Raw genomic sequence first — 18,469 nt, forward strand, 5'->3', positions numbered from 1 at the left:
GGAGAAACGCGAATAACTTATGAAAAGGCCGTAATAAAACAAAATAATTGTGTTGTTAAAACAAAAGTTAAAATATCTCGAGAACTAATACATTTCAGAAAATTTTTGTTATAAGCATTTCGATTTAAAATGGCGTGTAGAATGATATTCAAAAAGAAAATTTTATTTTTGACTGCAAATAGTATGAATTATAAAAATATGTCAAAAGTTATTAGGAAAACTTTTTTAATGAAAGTTTCTCCATGATCCAAATACACTAAAAAAGTTGCTTTTACGTCTTTAAAACGATAAACATTAGATTGTTGACATTTTATGATGGGGTAACGCGAATAACTTTTAAAAAGAGCATAATTACTCGAATTAATTGTTTTTGATGGAGTAAAATTCCAAATATCTCGAAAACTATCGCATTTTGGAAGATTTTTATTAAATGCATTTTGATTTTAAATAATGCTTAAAATGATATTCTGTAATAATATTACAATTTTGTATGCCAATTAACATGAAATTTAAAAACATGTATAAAGTTATTGTTAGAAAAAACTTTTTTACCGATAAGTTCTCCATCATGCGATTACATTCAAAATGTTTCTTTTCTCTTTAGGTTTTTGTTGACAAAATATAAAAAAATAAAAAAAAATGGGTTTTTTCGCAATTTTAAGTTTTAACATAAATTTTTGTTTTTTTTTTGAAAAATGACACATTTTTTTCAGTGTTTATTTTTTTTGGACAGAAGTATTCATTCCCTGTAACTCGTTCTCCGATAGTTTTGCTGCAAATACAGTAATCGAACAACAAAATTTTTGAAATTCATGCACGTAGAAACGCGGCGTCGGCGGTAAAACATGATGATGAGTTATGTTCTACCATAGACCATGCGGTAGACTTGGGTGCAACGCCTAACTCCTACTCTGCAGAAGGCAAAGAATTCTTCACATTTCCTTTCGATCATGCCCATATGAGCCTACCTAGTTCTAGTTTTCCGTTCTAAGTTTATAACTGATTCGCTCTAGAATACCTATCCGTCTTTCAATTTCATTGCTTTCGTTTCTCTTAGTCTCAAATTTGCCGAAAATAGCCAACAAAATCGATACAGTAGAACCTTGCGGCAATTAAAACATAGTAACATTGTATTATATTGTATTGTATTGTATTGTATTGCATTGTACTGTATTGTATTGTATTGTATTGTATTGCATTGCATTGCATTGTATTGTATTGTATTGTATTGTATTGTATTGTATTGCATTGTATTGTATTGTATTGTATTGTATTGTATTGTATTGTATTGTATTGTATTGTATTGTATTGTATTGTATTGTATTGTATTGTATTGTATTGTATTGTATTGTATTGTATTGTATTGTATTGTATTGTATTGTATTGTATTGTATTGTATTGTATTGTATTGTATTGTATTGTATTGTATTGTATTGTATTGTATTGTATTGTATTGTATTGTATTGTATTGTATTGTATTGTATTGTATTGTATTGTATTGTATTGTATTGTATTGTATTGTATTGTATTGTATTGTATTGTATTGTATTGTATTGTATTGTATTGTATTGTATTGTATTGTATTGTATTGTATTGTATTGTATTGTATTGTATTGTATTGTATTGTATTGTATTGTATTGTATTGTATTGTATTGTATTGTATTGTATTGTATTGTATTGTATTGTATTGTATTGTATTGTATTGTATTGTATTGTATTGTATTGTATTGTATTGTATTGTATTGTATTGTATTGTATTGTATTGTATTGTATTGTATTGTATTGTATTGTATTGTATTGTATTGTATTGTATTGTATTGTATTGTATTGTATTGTATTGTATTGTATTGTATTGTATTGTATTGTATTGTATTGTATTGTATTGTATTGTATTGTATTGTATTGTATTGTATTGTATTGTATTGTATTGTATTGTATTGTATTGTATTGTATTGTATTGTATTGTATTGTATTGTATTGTATTGTATTGTATTGTATTGTATTGTATTGTATTGTATTGTATTGTATTGTATTGTATTGTATTGTATTGTATTGTATTGTATTGTATTGTATTGTATTGTATTGTATTGTATTGTATTGTATTGTATTGTATTGTATTGTATTGTATTGTATTGTATTGTATTGTATTGTATTGTATTGTATTGTATTGTATTGTATTGTATTGTATTGTATTGTATTGTATTGTATTGTATTGTATTGTATTGTATTGTATTGTATTGTATTGTATTGTATTGTATTGTATTGTATTGTATTGTATTGTATTGTATTGTATTGTATTGTATTGTATTGTATTGTATTGTATTGTATTGTATTGTATTGTATTGTATTGTATTGTATTGTATTGTATTGTATTGTATTGTATTGTATTGTATTGTATTGTATTGTATTGTATTGTATTGTATTGTATTGTATTGTATTGTATTGTATTGTATTGTATTGTATTGTATTGTATTGTATTGTATTGTATTGTATTGTATTGTATTGTATTGTATTGTATTGTATTGTATTGTATTGTATTGTATTGTATTGTATTTTATTGTATTGTATTGTATTGTATTGTATTGTATTGTATTGTCTTCGATTCAAAAAACTACAAGGGGCAGCCCTATGGGGTTGCACGAGCTGTAGACGTAGGACTATACTACTTAATGTAAAATATTTATTTTCTTAGTACATTTATAGTAATAATAAATCAAACATATTTCTTACGTATGGTTTAATCACAACCAATCAACATCGAATATTACATATTGAACCAAACCTTCTTATTTATCAGGTCATTTCATTTGTAGTAGGTGATCGAATCCGATTAAACTTATTTAAGAAGATCTGAAGAAAGTACAGAAAACTGTGACCGAACTAATATCTGGAACTAAATCTTTATAGAATAAGATTAGCTTGTAAAACCTTTTCGATTGTGTGTGGTAAAAAACCCGGACCAGTGAAGAAAAATCAAATTTTAGACAATATAATGACATTTCATGTATAGACCAAGCATTCTAGTTATATTTTACCATTATTATAACTTTCCTAAAGTACGCATACAAATATAGCGAATGCAGTGGTCTTAATCACATATCGAAACTATGAATATATAAGAATCGAAAACAATTTTATATATATACAAGATGCGTTTTTGCAACGGTTTTTCAAGTGGCAGTGTATTCATTCATAAATAGGCTTTGTAGTATGTACCTATTAATAGAAACAAAGTACTATAGGCTGAGTGGAAATGAATCACGTGATGGGGAAATGAATCAATGAATTAATCGAACGTAAATAATAAACTTTCGTTGTGCAATTTAGTAACAAATTAGATCTATCTACCTACACATTCGCCTCAAACATTAAACCCAAGCGCACAAAGCAAAATGAATTAACGCTGATGATGATGGGTAGAGCGAAAGAGACAACTAATACCACGACACTATGTTAACCGCGTTTGCAAATGGAGCTCGCATGTACAAACTATTTTGTGTACGAATAATTATACATAAAAATGTGCTGGAAACGAGCACAACACAAAAGATAGTATACGGACAAGCTCATTCTCATTCACTGGGTAGCGTACCTCCACAGGCAGTGTAACGGACTTCTAACTCAGCTACACTGGCTGTAAAAGCATACAGCGCAGTGATCTGCTTCGCCTGCCGCTCAACAGGCGACTGAGCTGCTTCGGCGAAATCCATCCGTTTAAATAGTCGATGATGACGTCATTCATAGAAGCGTAGCGCGCTATGTACACAAATCTGTCGTGCTGGACTAGGGAAGCGCTATCTTCTGTGTGTAAATGCGCGATATTTTGACTAGGTTGTTCATTATTTACATTTTAATGCCACGATATCAAAAATCTTTGGGTTTATCTATTGGAATCTATTCTTAGAAGTATTTCGGGGCGACATGCAAAAAAATTGAAAATTTATCGTGAGATGGCTGAATTATATACGTTTAAAATTAGACTTTTCGTTACATATCATTTTTGAAGAATTTGCAACGTGCACCCCTATATCGACGTAGACAGAGACGTATTCCTACGTCAAAAGTTACATCGCACAGACTTAGACTAAACACTAACTTAATCCTATTTTTAATTTAAACGATTCTTTACTAATATTAAAATCAAACAAATGATAGACATTGTTGAAGAGTTGATAGCAAACATCAAAAGGATTATTCTGGCCGTACTGCGTGCGATGTGTTGAGCGACGGAAAAAATCAATTCTCCGGAAAGTTCTTCCCGGAACGTTGAGGTCGAGTTTTGCTAGAAGCGTTGTTATCTGTCAGAAGGTCGAAAATGAAAAGTCGTTGCAGAAAAATCCGTCTGTTTCGCAGCGTAGGGAGATTGATGAGGATACAGCGATCTTCATATGGAGGAAGCTGGAAACGGTTTAGCCAGGATAACCGACGAAGTGCAAACCTGATAAAGTTCTTCTGTACCCGTTCGATACGGTTAATGTGTATGGTGTGATACGGAGCCCAAATAGCAACGCCATATTCTACAATACACATCGTTGAAATCACGAGTGTTGCATTTGGTGAGTCCAAGTACAGCGTAGGCTTTAGCTACAACGGAAGAGTAATGTGCGGTAAAGCGTAGCTTACAGTCGAGAATGACACCAAGGTCCTTGACGGATACGACTTGTTCTACGGGAGCAGAACACATTGAGTATTCGAACTTAATTGGAGTATGTACTCGTGTAAAAGTGATTTTACTGCATTTTTGAATATTCACACTCATTCCGTTTCTGTCACTCCAGTCAATGATCCTATCGACGTCCATTTGCAATGCACAACAGTCTACCATAGTTGTTATGACACGATAAATTTTCAGATCATCTGCATACATGACTTTAGAAGACGATAATTCACTGCAGAACACGTTCACAAAGAGCACAAGTAGAAGAGGTCCGAGATGACTCCCTTGAGGATGTGGAAAGGATCCGAGAGTAGTTCCAAGTCGCACCGAGGCGCTACGGTTCGCAAGATACGAGGAGATCCAAATAGTCAGCCAGTCCGGCAGTCCAGTCCGCCTTAGTTTTTCCACAGCAAGCTGATGAGGAACACGGTCAAAAGCTTTCGAGAAGTCGATGTACACCGCATCGATCTGTTGTCGTTTTTCCAATTTATCAATTAGCGTCGACGCGTAGCTCATCAGATTTGTAGTTGTCGAGCGCTTTTTTACAAAACCATGCTGGTCCAAAGTGATGATGTGTTTTAACGCGGGGTAGATAACATCTAACAACATACTCTCGAAGATTTTAGGGAGACAGGTTAAGATTGAAATTCCTCTATAATTGGTGACATCATGTACGTTGTCTGTTTTGTGGATAGGAGTTATCAAAGCTTCCTTCCACTTCGTGGGGAAAACATTTTCAGCAAGAGAGCGATTGAATAAAAGAGATGCTGGTAGTGCCAGAGATGAAGAGCAGTTCTTGATGAACGATGGTTGTAGCCCGTCGGACCAGGGGCCCTTGGAAATGTCAATTCCCCGAAGATTAAGATGTACCTGATGTTCGGTGAATGATGTTGAAGGCAAATTCAGAGTGAACATTTGCCAACTACTCAAGTACGATTCAGACAAAGGTGGTGAGTTATTACTTAGCACGTTTTGAAAGAATGACGAGAATAGATTTGCTGACTCCGCTGGTGACGTTGATGTCCTGCCTCGATAGTTGACGCTTTCCGGGATTCCACCGGAGCACGTTTTGTTCCGCAGGTAAGACCAAAACTGCTTAGGGTTGTCCTTCATGCTGCATTCAATTCGAGAGACTGTAACCCGTCAGGGTAACAATTTAGCACTGGGTGGAAATATACCCTTTTTTTGCGTATACACTCCGTAGAGTGTATTGTTTACGTTAAAGTTATGCTCACCGCTGTTCGATACCGTTCACATTTAGTTTGTAAATTTTTATATAGTTTCGCGTTTGTGAACGGTTTTGTGTAATCAGATAGGTGTAGTAATTTTTGTTTTATGTTTGTATACAAGAAACATAGGGCTTAGATAGGCCACCGCTCTCCTCTTGCTGCAATAAGTGTGCTGGATATGCTGCACATATCGATGACAGTTATGCGGCGGTACTGTTTTTTTTTTGTGCTGGTTTTGGTGTTTGTTTTGGGTCGAGTAAAAAAAGGCGGCCATCGTGAAGGGCCAGATAGTGACGAACCACGGCAGTGAACAGACGCCCAAATATTCGATACTTTTTCGGGACAGTTTCCCGCCACTAGTGCCAGTGAGGTAGAGTGCGCGCGTGCGACGGCAATTTAATCCGTCGAAGAGTGCCGGCCCGTGGTTCGGGCACACGTAAACGCGGTGTCGATTCGCCATTAAGGGGTAAGCTAAACGTCAAGGAGTGTTTTCGCTACCCCGGCTAAACATTAAGGAATCGTATCACCGACCGTTCTCACTGTGGAGGATCAGTCGAACGAGCCTAGCTCTCCTCCACAGTTAATCGCCAAGGAGAACGAAGCAGGGCGGACAAAGGTTCCTCCTGGGAAGTGCACTGCGGTGACTTCCGGGATCACTTGCGGCGAGCAAGTCGATCCGGCGATAGTTCGCCATCGTCGCTAGGGAGGTTCCAACAAAGGAGCAAAGCTCACCTCCCTAGCTAAAAGTCAAGGACCGCTGCCGGAGCAGCCAACGATCAAGGGAGAACTCGGCCGTTGCTGTCCCGGCCGGTCGGAGGAAACCGCCCGCCTATCCGCCCGCAGCAGCAGTGTACAGTGAAGGGAGAGTAGGTGAAAATAATACACGGTAAAATTTAATTTATTTGTTTTTCCTTTTTGTTTGTTGTGTTACGAAAATCCGAAATTCTGTAGAGGCGGCACCTAGGCCGCCCTGAAACGAAGGGTACGCCTGGCAAATAAGAACCCGAGTAGTGGGCAAACCCCTACTTACATTTGGCGCACAGCGCAAAACACACTGAAAAACATATTTTCCTATTTTGGAAAATATTTTTTTCTTCCGGAGTGTGGGGTGGTTCTACTAAATAGAGGATTTTCGTAGAACAGTGGTGAGGTTTCTTCCGCAATATTGTTCCGCGGTCGTATTATTTATTTATTTACATTTTTGGTATTGTTTTTTGATTTTTGCATTTTCTTTTTTTGTCCGAATTTGTGGATTGCGTTGTTTGTGTTTGGTCTGCCGGACGAGTAGTTTGAAGGTTGTTGTTATTATTCGGTTGCGGTGGCCAATCGCCTTGAATTCTCAATCCGGTTTGAGACATTTTTGGAACAGCTTGATTTCCTGAAATTTTAAGGGAATCGTTAGTGGGCGAAAAATCGAAAATAATACCGTGTCAGTACTTACATGCTTTGTGTCTTGGTGATTTCTTCCAATATAGCGCGAGTTATGATGGCGTTGGAGAAATTCAACCAAGCGTGTGTGTTCATGCGCGTCGATCATTTGCATTTCGATGAGCTGGATTTTGAGTTGCTATCTCGAAGCATTTTTATCTCTCCTGATTCGGATCTTTCGGGTGTCCAGCGGCAGCGGCGTCTTCGGGGAATTTTGTCGCATGAGCGGTCGTCTCGGAGGGAATTAGTACGCAATTTCCGGGGTGACGTGGGTGAAGAAAAGGAGATCTGCCTTGGTAAATTACTAACAATCAAGGAAGATCTCCAGTACCGGTGCCCAAACAAGGAGATTTACCGAACACGGTTGCTTCATTTGGGGTCTAGGCTCCAGGTTATCCGAAATTATGCGGCAGGGGAGGTCAACCAGGAAATTTCGGGGTTGCTGGAGGAAGTTCTAGCAGTTTATGCTTCATTTCAGTGACGAACAGGCAGCACTTCCTCCCGACAACCAAGAGGGGGAGGATGGAGAAATTTTGGGAGATTTGCTGAGTACAGACGTACCTGCAATTCCACAGGGATCCAATCCTTCCGATAACGAAGGATCTCTTTCCAAACAGCTCGTAGGAGACGACCTGTTGCGTGTCTTGTGCGAGATGAGGGACGAGATTCGACAATTGCGACAGCAATCCGACGATAATAAAGCCCTAGCGTCTCAGAGGTCTGATGCTTTTTCAAAAGCTACCGAAACGCTAATGGGCGGGATTGCTTCACTGACAACAATTTCGTCAGTTTTGAGAAAGACGGTTCAAGAAGTTGTCTCACTTCGTGAATCCGTGAATGAACTTCGGGCACTAGTACATCAGAAGGAAAGTGCTTCCGAGAAGGATCTGCAGACCGATCTGGAAGATTTGCGTTTGATGGACGTACCCGATTCATTTGATGCACCAGAGATTCCTCGCCCAACACTGGCGCCCAGTCCCGATCAATTTGTGTTGAAGCGAGGATTCCCGGGTCAACAAAATCTATGTCCATCACTTCCTATCGAGAAACCGAAACAGAATACTGGATTCACAGCCCCGTACCAAACTCAGAACCAGCCTTACGTTCCTGAATTGACTGAACAGCTGGCGGGACCATCATATCCGAACTTTTCGATATCCACCCATGCGGGAAACGGATCGATGGTGGCCCCCAGGAATTACTCGCGAAACCCGCAACGCGTCGCTGATTGGAAGATTCGGAAGTATGCTGGAACTGATGAAGGAACTGGACTTGATGAGTTTTTGGACACCGTAGCAAATTACGCTGCGTGTGAACAAATGTGCGAAGAAGAACTTTTCAATTCTGCGATGCATCTGTTCACTGGCAATGCTTTGACCTGGTATCAGGCTATGCGTGCGCAAAACCGGTTGTTTAACTGGAACCATCTTGTTTGCGAGCTCAAGGTAAATTTCGTACATCCTGAACTTGATGCTACGCTCAAAATGAAGGCTCTCCAGCGCCGGCAGATGCGTAACGAATCTTTCCAGGAATACTTCCTGGAAATGGAAAAAATATTTCGTGCTATGACGGTTCCAATGGCACCGAGCGAAAAACTCGACGTGCTCAAGCGGAACCTGAAAGCCGATTATAAACAAATGCTGATTCTCAGGCCAGTGAACACGCTTTCAGAATTGATGAGTCTTGGTAAATCGATCGACGCCTCCAAGACGCCGATTTATCAGAAAGTTTTCGGTTCTTCTGGGGAAGTTACTGCTTATTCTGATAATCCACCACAAAACAAACAAAAACAAAATAATCAAAACCAAAAGGGAGGTGGACAGAATAACGGCAACGCAAAATCCAAAACGTTTTGGAACAAGAATGCCAAACCGGCAGGTCTTGATTCAAGCAAGCCTCCTGACAACCAGAAAAAGAAACAGCAAGGGAATCAGGATGGCAAGAATCTCGAAGGAAACAATCAAAAACCGATCGAACCACCGCAGAAACCTATAATGTGTCTGTAGTATTTGGTGGAAAAGCATCGTCCTCCCGTGCTCGGCGTCTGCTACAATTGTGGAGACAAAGGACATGAATTTGAGGAATGCCGGAAATCAAATCAGGTCTTCTGCATCGTGTGTGGTTTTAAAGGATTTGATGTTTCTCATTGCCCTTACTGCCTAAAAAACGGGATCAGAACCAACTGAAGTCGCAGTTGGCAGTAAAGCAGTGCTCCAAAGAACAACTAACAATCCATCCCCAGATTTACGACAGTTTTCGACCGGCTCGTGATGAGGACTATGATAATTCGTTGTCTGTCGAAACCATCGTCCTTGACGACCCGTTCGATAACCGTCCATTTGCAATTGTCGCTGTGTACGACAAATCCTTCAAAGCCCTGCTCGACAGTGGTAGTAACGCCACAATTATAACTAAAAAGCTATACCGAAAGTTTTCGAAAAGTCCCTTGAAAATGTTGGAACGACCATTCGAACTACGTTCTGCAAACGGTCAATCCTTACCAATCATTGGACAAGTGTATCTCCCGTATACTTTTCAAAATTTGACAAAGGTCCTATGCACTCTTGTAGTAGAGCATCTGACCGTCAACTCCATTCTAGGTATGGACTTTTGGCGCGCCTTTGGGATTTCTCCTGAGATACAAAACTGTGCTCTGTTGAACTCAGGTCAGGAATCAGAAGACGATGAAGAAGATGAAGTACCGCGTGAGTCGATACTCACTTCGGAACAGTTAGCGCGCGTAGAAGAAGTAAAGAAGTGTTTCCAGGCAGTAGAGCCCGGAAAGCTAAGCCCAACCTCATTCACAGAGCACAGGATTGTCATCAAAGATGAATTCCAAGGTGCGGCACCCGTTTGCCGATATCCTTATCACATGAGCCCAAAGAAACTGTCAAAGGTCTGGGAAGAGGTTGACCGATGGCGGTCTATGGGAATTATCGAGGAGTCTGATTCTGATTGGTCGCTTAATATTGTGGCGGTCACGAAACCAGACGACTCAATCCGCCTTTGTCTAGACGCTAGGCCTCTCAATGAGCGTACTGTACGGGATGCATACCCTCTGCTCCACCCTGGGCGAATATTGGGCGGCTTACCCAAGGCGAAGTACCTGTCTACCATAAACTTGAAGGAGGCCTTTCTCCAGGTACCCCAGGCTAAGGATAGTCGCAAATATACCGCTTTCAGTGTTCCCGGCAGGGGTATGTTCCAATTTACCCGTCTACCATTTGGTCTCGTCAACAGCCCCGCTACTCTGGCGCGACTGATGGACCAGGTTCTAGGACGAGGTAAATGGGAACCTTACGTTTTCGTCTACCTAAATGACGTCATCGTGGTAAGCGAAACGTTCGAGCATCACATACAGTTGCTCAAAGCAGTGGCCGATTGTCTAGCAAGAGCCAATCTAACCATCAATTTGGAAAAATCCCGTTTTGGAGTCCCCGAACTAAAGTTTCTTGGTTATTTGTTGAATCGGGACGAACTCAAGGTCAATCCTGACAAAATTCAGCCGATTCTCGACTACGAGAGACCGGTTACCGTGACGAAACTTCGTCGTTTCCTCGGGATGTGCGGTTATTACCGCCGTTTCATTGATCGGTTCAGTGAGGTCACTGCTCCCTTGACCGATCTGCTCAAAACGAAAACCAAGAGCTTAGTTTGGAACTCCGAGGCAGAACTCGCGTTCCTTAAAATTAAGGAACTTCTAGTCACTCCTCCAGTTTTAGTCCCACCAGACTTCTCCAAAGAATTCATTCTTCAGACAGACGCTAGTGACGTAGCAGTCGCTGCTGTTCTGGTGCAGGAGTATCCCGAGGGTGAGAAAGTAGTTGCTTACTTTTCGCACAAACTGACCACTCCCCAAAGGAACAATCATGCAACTGAAAAGGAAGGTCTGGCTGTGATAATGGCGGTTGAACACTTTCGAGGTTACTTGGAAGGTTATCATTTTCGACTGGTCACTGATTCGTCAGCGATTACATGGATACTGAAGACTAAATGGAAAACCAGTTCACGTTTGAGTCGTTGGAGTTTAGAATTGCAACTCTACGACATGTCTATTGAGCACCGGAAAGGCAAGGACAATGTCGTTCCAGATGCGTTATCCCGGGCCGTAGCAGCCGTTTCCGCTTTGTCCACCTCAGACTGGTACTGTTCCATGAAGTCCAAAGTTATCCAAAATCCTGACGACTATGCCGACTTCAAAGTAGAAAATTATCAACTTTTCAAGTATGTAAACTCGAAAGTTGTTCCGTGCGACTCGCGGTTCAGTTGGAAACTCGTCCCAGCACCCGAGTTCCGTCAAGATTTGATTCAACGTACCCACGAAAATTTGCTTCACGTGGGATACGATAAAACGATCCACGAAGTGCAGTTACGATATTACTGGCCTCGTATGGGATCTAAAGTACGAAAGTTTATTCGAGAATGTGGGACGTGCAAGGAAATCAAAGCTCCTTTCGTCCCAGTCCAGCCCAAAATGGGTAAGTCGCGCGCGACTAATGCACCATGGCGAATGGTTTCTGTGGACTATATTGGTCCTCTTCCAAAAAGCAAACGTGGCAATCAACACTTGCTTGTCGTCCTCGACGTCTTCAGCAAGTACGTCATGTTAACCCCCGTTCGCAAAATCGCTAGTACGTCACTCTGTACGATACTGCGCGAACAGTGGTTCAATCGCCATGGCAGCCCGGAAATTCTGCTAAGCGACAATGCCTCCACTTTCACCTCGAAGGAGTTCAGTCAATTCATAAAAGAAACCAACGTCAAACATTGGCTGAACTCCCGCTATCATTCGCAGGCTAACCCAGTGGAGCGAACAAATCGCTCGATAAACACCGCAATCCGGGCATATGCTCGAACCGAGCAGCGCAACTGGGATGTCCACATCACCGATGTGGAGCGCATCCTAAATACTACCGTTCATTCCTCCACTGGGTTTAGTCCACATTTCATTATACACGGGTGTGAAATGGCATCTGCCGATGACTTCAGCAGGATTTCCGGTGAGGGTGACCTAGAAACAAGACACCAACAGATAGACAAAATCCGGGAGATTGTGGTCAAAAATTTGGCAAAGGCAAGCGAGGGCATTCGACATCAGTACAACTTGCGTCATCGAAAGTTCTCCAAACCTTTTGAAACGGGACAAATGGTATACCGTCGAAACATGAAGTTGTCGAATGCACTCGAGTCTTACAATGCTAAACTTGGACCACAATACTTACCGGCAAAAATTGTCTCAAAAAAGGTGTATCCTCCTACGAGCTGGAGGATTTAGCCGGTAAAAATCTCGGAGTTTGGCCAGCAAATCTCCTTAAACCAGCATAAAAACAATCTTTTCCGTGCCGTCTGTGGATTGACGGTATGCTTTTATATGGATTACTCACTTGGGAGTTTTTCAAAAGCTGCCGTCAGTTCCCGACGGCAACACCACGGAGTTTGGTCCGAATAAAACCAAAATAAGTTTCTCCGTCTTCTCTATCTTCATTCTAGAAGACCGAAACTGCCGTATGAAAGGTTTTTAAAACACACTTTCTATACCGTTTTCGGCGCGCCCCTCGTGCAGCGTCGTAATCAAGTTATCGCACTTAATGTATGGTCGGGGACCCGTCTTGGCCACAGAGGGATAGAATTATCCACTTAAATAAACACACAAATCTTACGCCGTGGTCCCCGAACGCATCAATAACACTTTCTGCCGTGTTCGGCAAACAAAAACAAAATTCTTTTGCGCCCCACTCGCGCAGTGAGGTAACCAACTATTTACATGTAATATATGCTCCGGTACCGGAGACGATAACGATAGGGTGTAATTCTCCACTAAAGAAACACAAATCCACTATCCGTGCCATTCTCCCGGGTACCGGACGCATCTAAATACACTTTTTTTTTCCAAAAAAAAACCCTCTTAGTGGGGAACACTCGCACCTACGGGTGCACTAAATTATATAAAATCTCCCTTGTTTGAGCACTGAACCGAATAAAAATTCTTTTCCCTTCTTCGATAGGGACACAAAAAAACTCACGCGGCTGATTCCCGACCGAAACTATCACGAGAAATCGCGCGGAAACGGTATAAAAATCGCGAATAAAAACAATTTGCGACCGCCAATTTCGCGAACTGTTTTGTTTTTATTTACAATTTTGATGATTCATTCATCATATCGAATGGATCATCGATTTGACACTTTCCTCGATGTTCGCACCAATGCTCTGCATCATGCAGGTGTAGCCCGATTCGGATCAGGATGGTATGGGTGTTAGGGGGAGATGTGGGTTAAAAAGCGCCACGCATCTTCGATCTCGAATCGAATAACAAAATTTTATTTCGCATAATTTTGGGTTTGTGGTTTAACCTGGGATGGTTCGTTTGATTCCAGCGGGAATCATTTTGATCTGTTTAAATTATGCGAAAGACATTCTTTGGTCCCTCTCAAACGTTTCTTTTGCCATGTACGAAGCGTTTTGAGGCGAAAAGGGACGAATATACAAACATTTTGTCCGGAATGTCTGCGAGTGGGAGAAACGATAACGTGTTAAGCGGTATGGTATGTGTGAATGTATGAGTGCAGAATCGTATTGAAGGAATGTGTGAATGATCAGATAAAATTGTTTTGGGGTAAATTCGAAGTGATTATCGGAATGTGAATGATCGAGTAGGCCACTGATTGAGCATGAATGAATGAGACAATTGTATGAATGTATTTGGATAGAAACCCCAACACAACCGTGTAGTACTGGTACCGTAAGAACACGAAAGACATTTCTGGACAGTCGATGAAAAAGAACAATATAATGCCGACAACCGTTCCCCTGCAAGTTGAAACATTGAAAATTGTCAATGTCACTTGCAGAATTTTAGGAATATCGAGTTGTTACCGATCTTGCTTTCGGATTAGATTTAGGGTTCAACCCATAACCGAGTAATGACGATGGCTGACAACCTCTCGCTTCGCGTATGCTGTCAGTATTATCAGACCCAACACAGACAAACAGTTCACCGGTTAGGACATCCGGTCGATTAGTTCTGAGATGAAAATTTATAAATTGCGGAAGAAATGATTAGGTGTAGTTAGTTTTTCTTTGTTTATTTATTTATTTATTCATTTCGTTCATTATTATTGTATCGGTGTTAGGTGTTAGGTTAGAAAAAAATTGTTGCCAATTTTTTTCCACCCTGTGTGGGCTAGATTGTAACCCGTCAGGGTAACAATTTAGCACTGGGTGGAAATATACCCTTTTTTTGCGTATACACTCCGTAGAGTGTATTGTTTACGTTAAAGTTATTCTCACCGCTGTTCGATACCGTTCACATTTAGTTTGTAAATTTTTATATAGTTTCGCGTTTGTGAACGGTTTTGTGTAATCAGATAGGTGTAGTAATTTTTGTTTTATGTTTGTATACAAGAAACATAGGGCTTAGATAGGCCACCGCTCTCCTCTTGCTGCAATAAGTGTGCTGGATATGCTGCACATATCGATGACAGTTATGCGGCGGTACTGTTTTTTTTGGTGCTGGTTTTGGTGTTTGTTTTGGGTCGAGTAAAAAAAGGCGGCCATCGTGAATAGAGATGGGCCATTCGTTCGCGAACGGTTCAAGTGAACTGGTTCTTCGAAGAGAATGAGCGAACGGAAGTTCTTTTTAAAAGAACGGTAGTTCTCAATTCTCTTCAAAGCGAATGAACTGAACCTAACCTAAAGCCGTTTGGCGAATTTCTCGGACCGATTTTTAGGCGAACGAATGAAAATGAACCGACTTGCCGTCCCACAAACCGCTCTCTGTGCTCTCCCAGAATGGAACCGGCGAAGAACGACTCATCACATTCTCTATTTCTCTAGTTATACATCATGAAGAAATCGCTACCCTTGATGAACTTGTTAAGCATACAGGGGTATAATAGTTTGGGCAGCATCTGTTTGGTTCCTCTCCAAGAATCGAATGTTTTGAGAGAAATTCGCTAGATACAAGTAAATTATCAGCTGAACGGAAGAACGGTTCATCTGAACTAGTTCTTTTTACAGAACTGTTCAGTCGGGAATGGTTCTTCGAAGTGAACTGTTTCGCCCATCTCTAATCGTGAAGGGCCAGATAGTGACGAACCACGGCAGTGAACAGACGCCCAAATATTCGATACTTTTTCGGGACAGTTTCCCGCCACTAGTGCCAGTGAGGTAGAGTGCGCGCGTGCGACGGCAATTTAATCCGTCGAAGAGTGCCGGCCCGTGGTTCGGGCACACGTAAACGCGGTGTCGATTCGCCATTAAGGGGTAAGCTAAACGTCAAGGAGTGTTTTCGCTACCCCGGCTAAACATTAAGGAATCGTATCACCGACCGTTCTCACTGTGGAGGATCAGTCGAACGAGCCTAGCTCTCCTCCACAGTTAATCGCCAAGGAGAACGAAGCAGGGCGGACAAAGGTTCCCCCTGGGAAGTGCACTGCGGTGACTTCCGGGATCACTTGCGGCGAGCAAGTCGATCCGGCGATAGTTCGCCATCGTCGCTAGGGAGGTTCCAACAAAGGAGCAAAGCTCACCTCCCTAGCTAAAAGTCAAGGACCGCTGCCGGAGCAGCCAACGATCAAGGGAGAACTCGGCCGTTGCTGTCCCGGCCGGTCGGAGGAAACCGCCCGCCTATCCGCCCGCAGCAGCAGTGTACAGTGAAGGGAGAGTAGGTGAAAATAATACACGGTAAAATTTAATTTATTTGTTTTTCCTTTTTGTTTGTTGTGTTACGAAAATCCGAAATTCTGTAGAGCCACCTAGGCCGCCCTGAAACGAAGGGTACGCCTGGCAAATAAGAACCCGAGTAGTGGGCAAACCCCTACTTACAAGACATATGAGTGAAAGTATGTTGCATTCACGAGCTCGAATTGGCGTTCTAATTCCCGCATGGACGTTTTGTCGGTTTCGCCTCTTGTTCTTAAAAATCGTTTTCGAGTCTTCCTGAGACGATTTCGAAGATTTCGTAACTCAGCATTCCACCAAGGTCGTTTGTTATCCGGGCGGCGCGTTCTTTTCCTCCTAGGCACAAGTTGTTGAAATATTTATTCAAGTTCGTGATAAAATCTATTCACAAATTCATCCAGAATACCCAGCGTTAATATCTCAACCCAATTTATTCGTGAAATTTCAGTGTTTAATTCATCATAATCGCATTGATTTAAATCGTAGAATAAATCAACATCGTCCGTCATAGACACGGGAAACACAGCGTCAACTTTCAACACAAACGGATTGTGGTGACGATCTAATTTCATTAACGGTACGGGTGGCTCTAATACTTCGCATCCGCCAGTGTTACTAACAAACGCTAAATCAAGCAACCTGCCATTCTCGTTCGTCAAATAGTTCACTTGTTGTAGGCCAGAAGCAATCATGGTTTCGACTAACAAAATTTCTTGTTCCGAGGAGGCATTTATTGGAATAAAACATCCAACTTCGTCATCGAAACTACAACGTAGCTGAGGTAAATTATAGTCGCCTAAAACCACCACCCTATCGTTGGTACCAATTTGATCGTACAGTCGATTGACACAGGCAGCATGCTGTTCATACAAAGCGAGATCAGAATTCGATGGTAGGTAAATCGCACATACAACGAGAGACACTGCCCCGTAATATATACGAACTGCTACTTGTTAGACGGGCGGCTCCATCGACGGTCACAATATTGCTTCGATTTCCCTTTTTGATGCCTATCAATACACCACCACGAAGGGCACGGCTGGTATAGCAATTTCGATCGCATCGATATATTTCATACTCATCGGTCAGTTCATGAATGATGAAAAGAATAAAATACACTACTCCATATAAACCACATTAGCAATATCACTTCAAATATATGTTCAAATATCTATGTCCAAAATGGAACATCCCTCGGCATGATACTGTACCTTGATGTGGTCCGGGGGCTTTTCCACCAAAGCAGTATTACAGTGATTATATCACATAAACTTGGGATACGATTATTTTCTTTTTAGTTAAGCTACATTGTGATCAATTTTAGTACTTAACTTGGCGACCTTTATTATCCACTGCCATGGTCAAATAATATACAATGTGGGTTTAGGGCCCAATTCTCAGTACTAATGTATGTCTTTCATGTGATGATCATAAATTCAGCTGTATCTTGTACCTATCTAATCTATTACGTCTCTCATATATTGTCCTTTATTTCTTCTTTTCGAGTCCTATACTGCCATTCTACACCCGCCTTCAGCTGGGTCAGCAAAGATGGTGATAGTGAACGTCTTAACACTCACACATTCTCAAACGTGGTCTCAAGCATGAACCTAGAAAAAAGCCCCCGCGCGCGGTTACGTATCGATCACGTCCGGAAGTCTATCCTTGATCCTAGAAGCCTAGGTCCATGCCTTCAGCTGGACCAATTAAGAAAATACGCCCATACCTATTAGACAACAAGTCTCATGGCGACATGACCGGGAACCCTATCGATATAAACGATCCCACTCTCTGCCAGAATTCTAACCGCGCACCGAAAATTTAATATAAGACTCACGGTTCGCGCGACCACTCAAGAACACACATTACAAAATCACGTCAGCGCACAAACGTTAGAGCCCCTCGCCCACGAACCTACGCCCACGAACTCGCAAACGTGATTACACCCCGGTGATAAGGTGGAAATCTCAGCACTCATAAACTTAGCAACACGATCTCAAGCGTCAACCTACAAACTCCCGCGCTCGCGCCATCATGAATCGGGATCGTCCGGAAGTCCTCGGTACCAACAATCTACGTCCTTGTTAATTAATAAAAAAAATAAAATTGAAAAATAACTCCCATATCCACTAGACAAAACGTCCCATGGCGACATGACCGGAAACTCTAGTGATATGGGGTAACTCTCTCCCTGTCAGAATGTGATCCGTACACCGAAAGCTAATGATCAGAATGACGGTCCGCGAATATATGAATGGCCGCAGGGTTTCAAAATCGAATTTATACACGCGAAGTCACATACGCGCGAGCACACGCGACAAACACGTCAACATACGAACGCTTAAGCCCTTCGCGATCATCTACGCACACCTATGCCCGAGATCGCGTAAACTTGATAACACTCCGGCAATTGTGTGAACGTTTTAGTACTTACGACGTTACAAACGCGGTCTCAAACGCGAACCCGCAAAC

At 41.3% G+C, this 18,469-nt stretch overlaps 1 protein-coding gene across 14 annotated transcripts in view; it reads left to right on the forward strand.

The window, feature by feature from the left end:
• Nucleotides 1–18,469, forward strand: part of LOC131694307 (teneurin-a) — a 1,511,233-nt gene that overhangs the window by 1,389,832 nt on the left and 102,932 nt on the right. The gene's annotated exons all lie outside the window — the stretch shown is intronic.

The sequence above is a fragment of the Topomyia yanbarensis genome, chromosome 1, assembly GCF_030247195.1.
Source record: "Topomyia yanbarensis strain Yona2022 chromosome 1, ASM3024719v1, whole genome shotgun sequence".
NCBI lineage: Eukaryota > Metazoa > Arthropoda > Insecta > Diptera > Culicidae > Topomyia > Topomyia yanbarensis.